The sequence below is a fragment of the Theropithecus gelada genome, chromosome X (genome assembly GCF_003255815.1).
Source record: "Theropithecus gelada isolate Dixy chromosome X, Tgel_1.0, whole genome shotgun sequence".
Taxonomy (NCBI): domain Eukaryota; kingdom Metazoa; phylum Chordata; class Mammalia; order Primates; family Cercopithecidae; genus Theropithecus; species Theropithecus gelada.
The window spans coordinates 60,554,347-60,562,049 of NC_037689.1; positions in this window are offsets into that span (position 1 = coordinate 60,554,347).

Sequence of the window (7,703 nt, forward strand, 5' to 3'; positions counted from 1 at the left end):
GTATCAACCAAGGAAAGCAAGTTAGATTGAATTATCAGAGTCCAAATCACGATCTACATTACACAATACATTGTCAATCCATGTACTTCCAGAGACGTTATTGGCAATTCATCAGTTTCATAAAGATACGCTATTTCTAACTGGAAATAAGATGTTTTATTTTACTATGACCCTTGCTTTCTTCTGCATGACTTTTTATCCTTTGTCTCAAGGGGAAACTTCATGAGACGAAAGAACGTGAGGTTTCTGAAAAGCCTGTCTGCTTTCTACTTTTTTTTTTTTTTTTTCACTAGACAACCTGGTTGCTTTCAAACTCATATTGAAGCAGGACAGTCATCCAGTTTTACCTAATCCCAGCCAGCTTCACCATTGTTAACGCAAGTCATAAAGTTATGAGTTACAACAGGAAATTTATTCATCTGTTTAAAATTAAACATAGCAGGCCGGGCATGGTGGCACATGCCTGTAATCCCAGCACTTTGGGAGGCCGGGGTGGGTGGATCACCTGAGGTCAGGAGTTCAAGACCAGCCTGATCAATATGATGAAACCCCGTCTCTATTAAAAATATAAAAATTAGCCAGGCGTGGTGGCATGCACCTGTAATCCCAGCTTTTCAGGAGGCTGAGACAGGAGAATCACTTGAACCGGGGAGGCGGAGGTTGCAGGGAGCCGAGATTGTGCCATTGCACTCCAGCCTGGGCAACAAGAGCAAAGCCCCGTTTCAAAAGAACAAAAACAATAACAAAAAACAAAGAATGTACCTAAAATTCATATCAAGGCTAGAAATTCAAGTTTAAGAGCAATATTTGAAATTATTATTATTCAAAATCAGAAGAAGTAATAATAATCAGCTAGATACATTTTGATAGCACCCACAAGGTGTTCAGGTAGTTAAGGTAAAGGCCAATTTAAGGACCTTGTTGTGCTGACTGAATCCAGATAATGACACAGGAATAAAAAATATCTTACAATCATACACTCATTAGTTTACTGAAAGAGTTGCTTCCTTAAGCATGTAACTTGCTACCAGGAAGGGTATAGGACATGGGATAGCTCATGGAAATAAAAACTCTCAATGAGAGACATAATCCCACTGCACAATTAATAGTTCCTTCCAGAACTGTTTTCCTTATAAATTCTTGGCAGGAAATGTCCCCATCACCTTGAACAACTCTCAGGAGAATTTGTTTGAGAATTATAATTTTGGACTTGATTGGTGTTTTCCTTTTTTCATTTTAACTTCGTTCTGTATGGGAAAGAGTCACCTTTAAAATCGAATGTTTAATGTTCTTTAAACACAGAAATATATCAGTATATTTAAAAGTTGCTTTCTATGTAAAAATATGGTTAAAAGGCATTTTCAAAGTATTGCAACTTTACTACCTAGTCAGAAAATTTATGTAAGCAGTGGGTGAAAAACATTCCTTGGGGCCCGTTCCAAATGAGGCAGATTCAGCATTCCTGCAAGGGATATTGAGGTTATTTCAGCCAGCAGTGTGCCTCTTCTCACATTGTCCTCAGAACTAGTCTTCCAAATGCCTCTTGCAAAGACACCTGCATTTTCCCCACACATAGAGCTATAACGGGTTTTAAAGCTCAGGGCGTAAATGTCTATCTCTGTTTTATGAGTCACATTTTGCCCATCTTAATTAGCTAAGTTTTATTTTCACAAGACTTCTTAGGATTGAAGGCTCCCTAGTCATATGGATACTCCCTCCACAGGAACCACAGAACAAAGGTGACAAGTGAAATGCACTTAGTTTTATATAGGATTTCTTTTTGTTACTGTTGGATTTTTGCCTGCAGCTTGCCCTGTAAAGTGTTGGGAGTAGGCTGGTAGATATCTGCTTACCTTTAAATCAAATTCTTTTCTTCAAATGGACAGAACCGTTTAAAATAGAAAAAAAAAAAAAAAAAAAAACCTTAGGTAATAAATTTGATTTTATGCATCACACTGTTTTCAACGGAAATAGTGTACATGTAATGTATGGTGATTGCAGAACTGAAGAAGTGCTTTTGTGTAATATAGATGTAACTTTATTCTCTGCAATCCAGCTCCTTCTCTTCACTGTTTATGATAATTAAAAACGTTGGTCCCTGATACTGATGAGACACTATTTACTATGGTCAAAAACAACAAAATAATTTTATCACCCACTATCTGTCTTATTTCTCAATTTAAATTTCTTTGCATCCTATGGGAAAATTACTGGGTAATGCACAAGTATCACCTCAATACATTTCATCATTTTCTCTTCTAGAATCTAATCACACATAGTAAACCTTGAGTTACAATGCAGACAGGTTGAGAGTTGCTAGGTGACAGGAGAGATTGAAGTCTTCTTGGCAGAGGAATTTCAAGGCATAAAGCATTGACATCTATTGCTTGAGAAACAGCATCATTGAGTAATAATAATATATTTTTTTCTTTTTTAAAAGCCTCATAGAAATCCACCAAAATCATGCAACTAAACAAAGTGAGACTGGACCCACATCATGAAAAGAAAGGATTACCTACTTAGAACACGTTGAAAAAAAAAGTTTGAGATGGTGACAAATCCATTGGACATTTGAGATAGTTTATATATTTGTCTGTGGTTCTGATGTGCCTTGTTTGATAAACTCAGGGTGCAGTGTCTTCCCATGGGAGATATCGAGGATAGGACAAGTGGTGTTTCTATTGAACAATGGTTTGCCGTTGCCCAGTAGACATTGTGAATCGTGTAACTGTGTATCCCTCTTCATGGTGCATGCCAGAAGGTCGACAGTCCACATTGTAGCCTAGCTTTTCCTATTCTATAAGGCCTTCATGGAATGTTCTTCCTGGCTAATCCCACTTATTTAGTTCTCCTCTACATTATTGCTTTCATTTCTCCTTTGCCTCATACTCTCACTTATTTTCAATTTATGTTCTCTTATTGTATTGCATGCATCTTTACAGACTGCTAAGCTGCCTTGCCTTATGACATTTTTGGAACAAGGCAAGATAGACAGAGTGAGTGAGAAAAAGAGGAAGAAGAAGGATAGGGAAGGGAGAGAGTCGGGAGAGGGGGTTGAGAGAGAGAGAAAGAAAAAGATTGAGTGAAAGCAGCATGGTTGATAAAATTTGCATTATCTCCGTGGTGAATTCGAATTGCTGACAAGAACACATGATGATAATTACAGTAAAAAAATAAATAAATAAAAAGAACCATATACACACACCACAGCTGAATCAGACCCACTACTGTCCAACCTGGCACCACAGTCAGTTGCATGTTCTTTAAATAAAAACAAAATCTTGGACCGTATTTCATGTAGTATAGTTATATTTACCCCTTCATCTCCCCTGCTATTTCATTGTTGTTTTTGAAACCTTTAGTTATTCAGAGCCCTCAATTAACTGGCATTATTCTTCATTTGACTTTTAGTGAAAACGGCAGATAAGAAAACAAATTAATTATTATGATTTCTTTCTTAAACCTCGTTTCCACCACAACACGATCTTGTGTTTGTCACTTTCAAACAATTGTTCATGCCATCCCTGAGCTCTGCAGTTGCTATTTCCTTTGCTTCTAATGCACTACTGCCTCGCCCAGCAGATTAGCAAACTAATAATCTTTCAAGTCTTAGCTCAAATTATCGTGTTTTAAGAAATCTTTATGGCTGGGCGCGGTGGCTCACGCCTGTAATCCCAGCACTCTGGGAGGCCGAGGCGGGCGGATCACGAGGTCAGGAGTTTGAGACCAGCCTGATCAACATGGTGAAACCTCGTCTCTACTAAAAATATAAAAATTAGCTGGGCGTGGTGGCACACACCTGTAATCCCAGCTACTTAGGAGGCTGAGGCAGGAGAATTGCTTGAACCCGGGAGACAGAGATTGCAGTGAGCCGAGACTGCGCCATGGTACTCCAGCCTGGGCAACAGAGTGAGATTCTGTCTCAGAAAAAAAAAAAAAAGAAAGAAAGAAAGAAATCTTTATGAACCACTGCCAAATTGAATTGGATGTCTCCCTACATATGCACTGCCATAAGATCTTGTACCTCCATCTATTGGCACACACTCTATTGAATCTATCTGTATGTTTTTCATCCTACTAGATTCTAAGCGACTTGGGGAAAGAAGTGTGTATTACTTATTCATTGTTGTGTCCCAAGTTCCTTTCACAGTATCTCTTTGTAAGAGGTAATTGAGTGAATTAATGAAAGAATTGTCTGTATACATTGTTTAGCAGTCTAAATGGTTAGAGCTTCAGATGATCTAAACAAGTTGAGAAAACGGTTATCTCTTTGACCATTTTATGATTTGGCTAATTGTAAAATGGAAAACCTCAGAATTTCACCTCAGTAAATATATCTGTCTATATGTCCCATTTAGTGGTTATGCAACTGGAAAAATTCTGTGATAGCACCTTGTTGTTAAGTAAGCTTAAAAGGGCACTCTTCTGTGGATGATAGGTGTCCCACAGAGCACTTGCCTTTGGCCTGTCTTCACGAAGCCCCAAATAACTGGGCAATTTTCCCTTCAGTGTCTATCTATATCTAAAAACACTCAGTAATTGTTTTCAACCCCGTGGAGGCAGTTAAACTCTTCAGTTGGTGAAGACACAACCCAATGATAGAACTACTGAATCCTACAGATAAAATCAGTAACACAGAGACAATCACTGCATGCTTGGATTTTGCACCATACTCAAGATGGATTTCTCATTATTCTCAATATAGTGTTGTCAGATCCATTTCTAAAATGCAAATGTCATGAGATGCCCTGATGTACAAAGTCCTGAAGTATCACTACCTTTTTAATGGAAACCTAAAATTCTAAGTTTCTCATACAAATGAACAAAAAGAACCCCCCATCATTTTCAAGCTAGCTTAAATAGGCCAGGTGTCAGAGTTTATCTCCTTGGCAAATTTCAGAAAACACATGTCATTTACCATGGTCACAAAATTGTGCAGCTAGAAAATGTTTTCCCTGAGCATGTGAAAGAGAAAATTATTACACAGGAGGAGGTTAATGAAATTGTCTGTCAGTGAGGTAAATAATGAGGAAAGGAGAGCTGAGTATTAGGTTGATTAGAGACTTAGTTCCCTAAACTATGTCTTGTTAGAGGTGGGGAATATATTCAATGTGTTTAAGTGAAAACAGATGAATTGGGTTTAAGCAACATTGCACACCTAATATTTTGATGACTGTGAGATAGTTTGTGTTTTTTTCTCTTAAATTTTATGATTAAGGGTGTAGACTGTAGTAACATTAAAACACGTTTTACTGTTTGTGTCATAATCTACCCACTGTGAAATAAATAAAAAATTTTAGAGCCATTTATAAAAGCATGGCATATATTCTGCTGAAATTCATATCTTCCAGTTATATATTCCATAATTTTAAAAATCAGAGTGAAAGAATTGTGTAATTATTCGAATCAGGAAGTAGACAGTTATGTATTCAGAGCTTAAATGAATTTTAGAATTCCTCTAGAATACTTTCCCTCCCCCGACTTTATAAGTAAGAAAATGGAAAGTAAAGGAAATTGTGTTTCGCCATGCCATATAGCTCACTGGTCCCACACAGACACAGAAAAACTTCTCTGTTTTGGAATTTTTAATTTTTCTTAAATGAGAGATTCAGAGTGTAGGTTAGTTACATGGATATGTTGTACAATAGTGAGGTTTGGGTTTCCAGCATACCTGTTTCCTGAATAGTGAATATTTTAAATGATATTCACTAGATAATATTTCAAGCCTCATCTCCTTCCCACCCTCCCCCATTTTGGAGTCCAAGCTGTTTATTATTTTTCTTTCCATGTCCATGTATACCCATTGTTTAGATCGCACTTATGAGTGAGAACATGCAGTATACGATTTTCTGTTTTTGAGTTATTTCACTTGGGTGTATGATCTTGAACTCCATCCATGTTGCTGCAAAACACATTATTTTATTATTTTTTATTGCTGTGTGATATTCCAAGTTGTATACATACCATTTTTACTTTATCCAGTCATCCATTGATGAAACACTCTGGTTGATTCCATGACTTTGCTACTGTGAATAGTGTTGTGATAAACATACAAGTGTAGGTGTCTTTTTGATACAATTATTTCTTTTTCTTTGGGTAAATATCCAGTAGTGGGATTGCTGGGTCAAAAATAGCTCTATTTTTAGTTCACTGAGAAACTGCTCTACTGTTTTCCATAGAGGTTGTACTAATTTACATTCCTACCAACAGTGTATAAGTGTTCACTTTTCTCAGTATCCTCAACACCTGACATTTTTGACTTTTTTAGTAATAGCCATTCTGACTAGTGTGAGATGGTATCTCATTACGGTTTCGACTTGCATTTCTCTTATGATTAGTGATGTTGAGCATTTTTTATGCTTGTTGGCTGCTTGTCTGTCTTCTTTGGAAAAATGTCTGCCCATGTCCTCTGCCCAATTTTTAATGAGGCTATTTGCTTTTTTCTTGTTGATTTATTTGAGTTCCTTATAGATCTGTTTGATGTAGGCATTTAACACTATAAACTTTCCTCTTAGCACTGCTTTGGGTGTATCCCAGAGATTTTGTATATTATGATTCTATTTTAATTTGTCTCAAAATTGTTTTTGATTTCTGCCTTAATTTAGTTGTTTTTCTCAAAGTCTTTTGGGAGCAAGTTGTTTAGTTTTCATGTACTTGTGTGGTTTTGAGAGTTCCTCTTGCTATTAATTTCTAATTGCATCCCACTGTGATGTGAGAAGGTGCTTGATATGATTCCATTTTTTGAATTTATTAATACTTGATCTATGGCCAAACGTGGTCAATTGTGGAGAATATCCCATGTGCAGATGAGAAAAAAATGTATATTCTGCAATTGGTTGATAAGATGTTCTGTAAATGTCTATTAGGTCCATTTTGTCAATATTCCAGTTTAAGTCCAGAGTTTCCTTGTTAATTTTCTGCATTGATGATCTATCTAGTGCTGTCAGTGGGGTTTTGAAATCCCCCACTATTATTGTACCAAAGTCATTCTCATTTTTCAGGTATAGTAGTGCTTGCTTTATATATCTGCGTGCTCCAGTGTTGGGTGCATACATATTTAGGATAATGAAATCTTCTTGATTAATTGAACTCTTTATAATTATGTAATGTTCTTTTTATCATTTTTTTTTACTGTTGTTGGTTTCAAGTCTGTTATATCTGATACAAGAATAGCAACTCCTGCTGTATTTTGTTTTCCATTTGCATAATATATCTTTTTCCACCCTTTTACTTTGAGTCTGTATGTATCTTTTCACGTGAGGTGGCTCTCTTTTAGTCAGCAAATGGTTGGGCTTTGTTTTTAAATCTAATTTGCCAATCTATATCTTTTAATTGGAGCATTTTAGCCATTTGCATTAAAGTTAATATTGATATGTGAGGTTTTGTTCTTTTCATACTGTTGTTAGCTAGTTGCTTTGCAGTTTCAATTATGTAGTTGCCTTATTGGATTTGTGACCTTTGTAGTTACATGTGTTTTTATGGTGGTAAGTATTGCCCTTTCTTTTCCACGTTTAGAACTTCTTTGAGCATTTTTTGTAGGGTTGGTCTAGTGGTGATGAATTCTGGCTTATAAAGTTTCTTCTGAGATGTTCACTGTTAATATGATGGGTTTTCCTTAATGGGTGATATGACATTTCTCTCTAGCTGCTTTTAAGATTTGTTTTGTTTTGTTTTGTATTTCATGTTGACCTTAGATAGTCTGA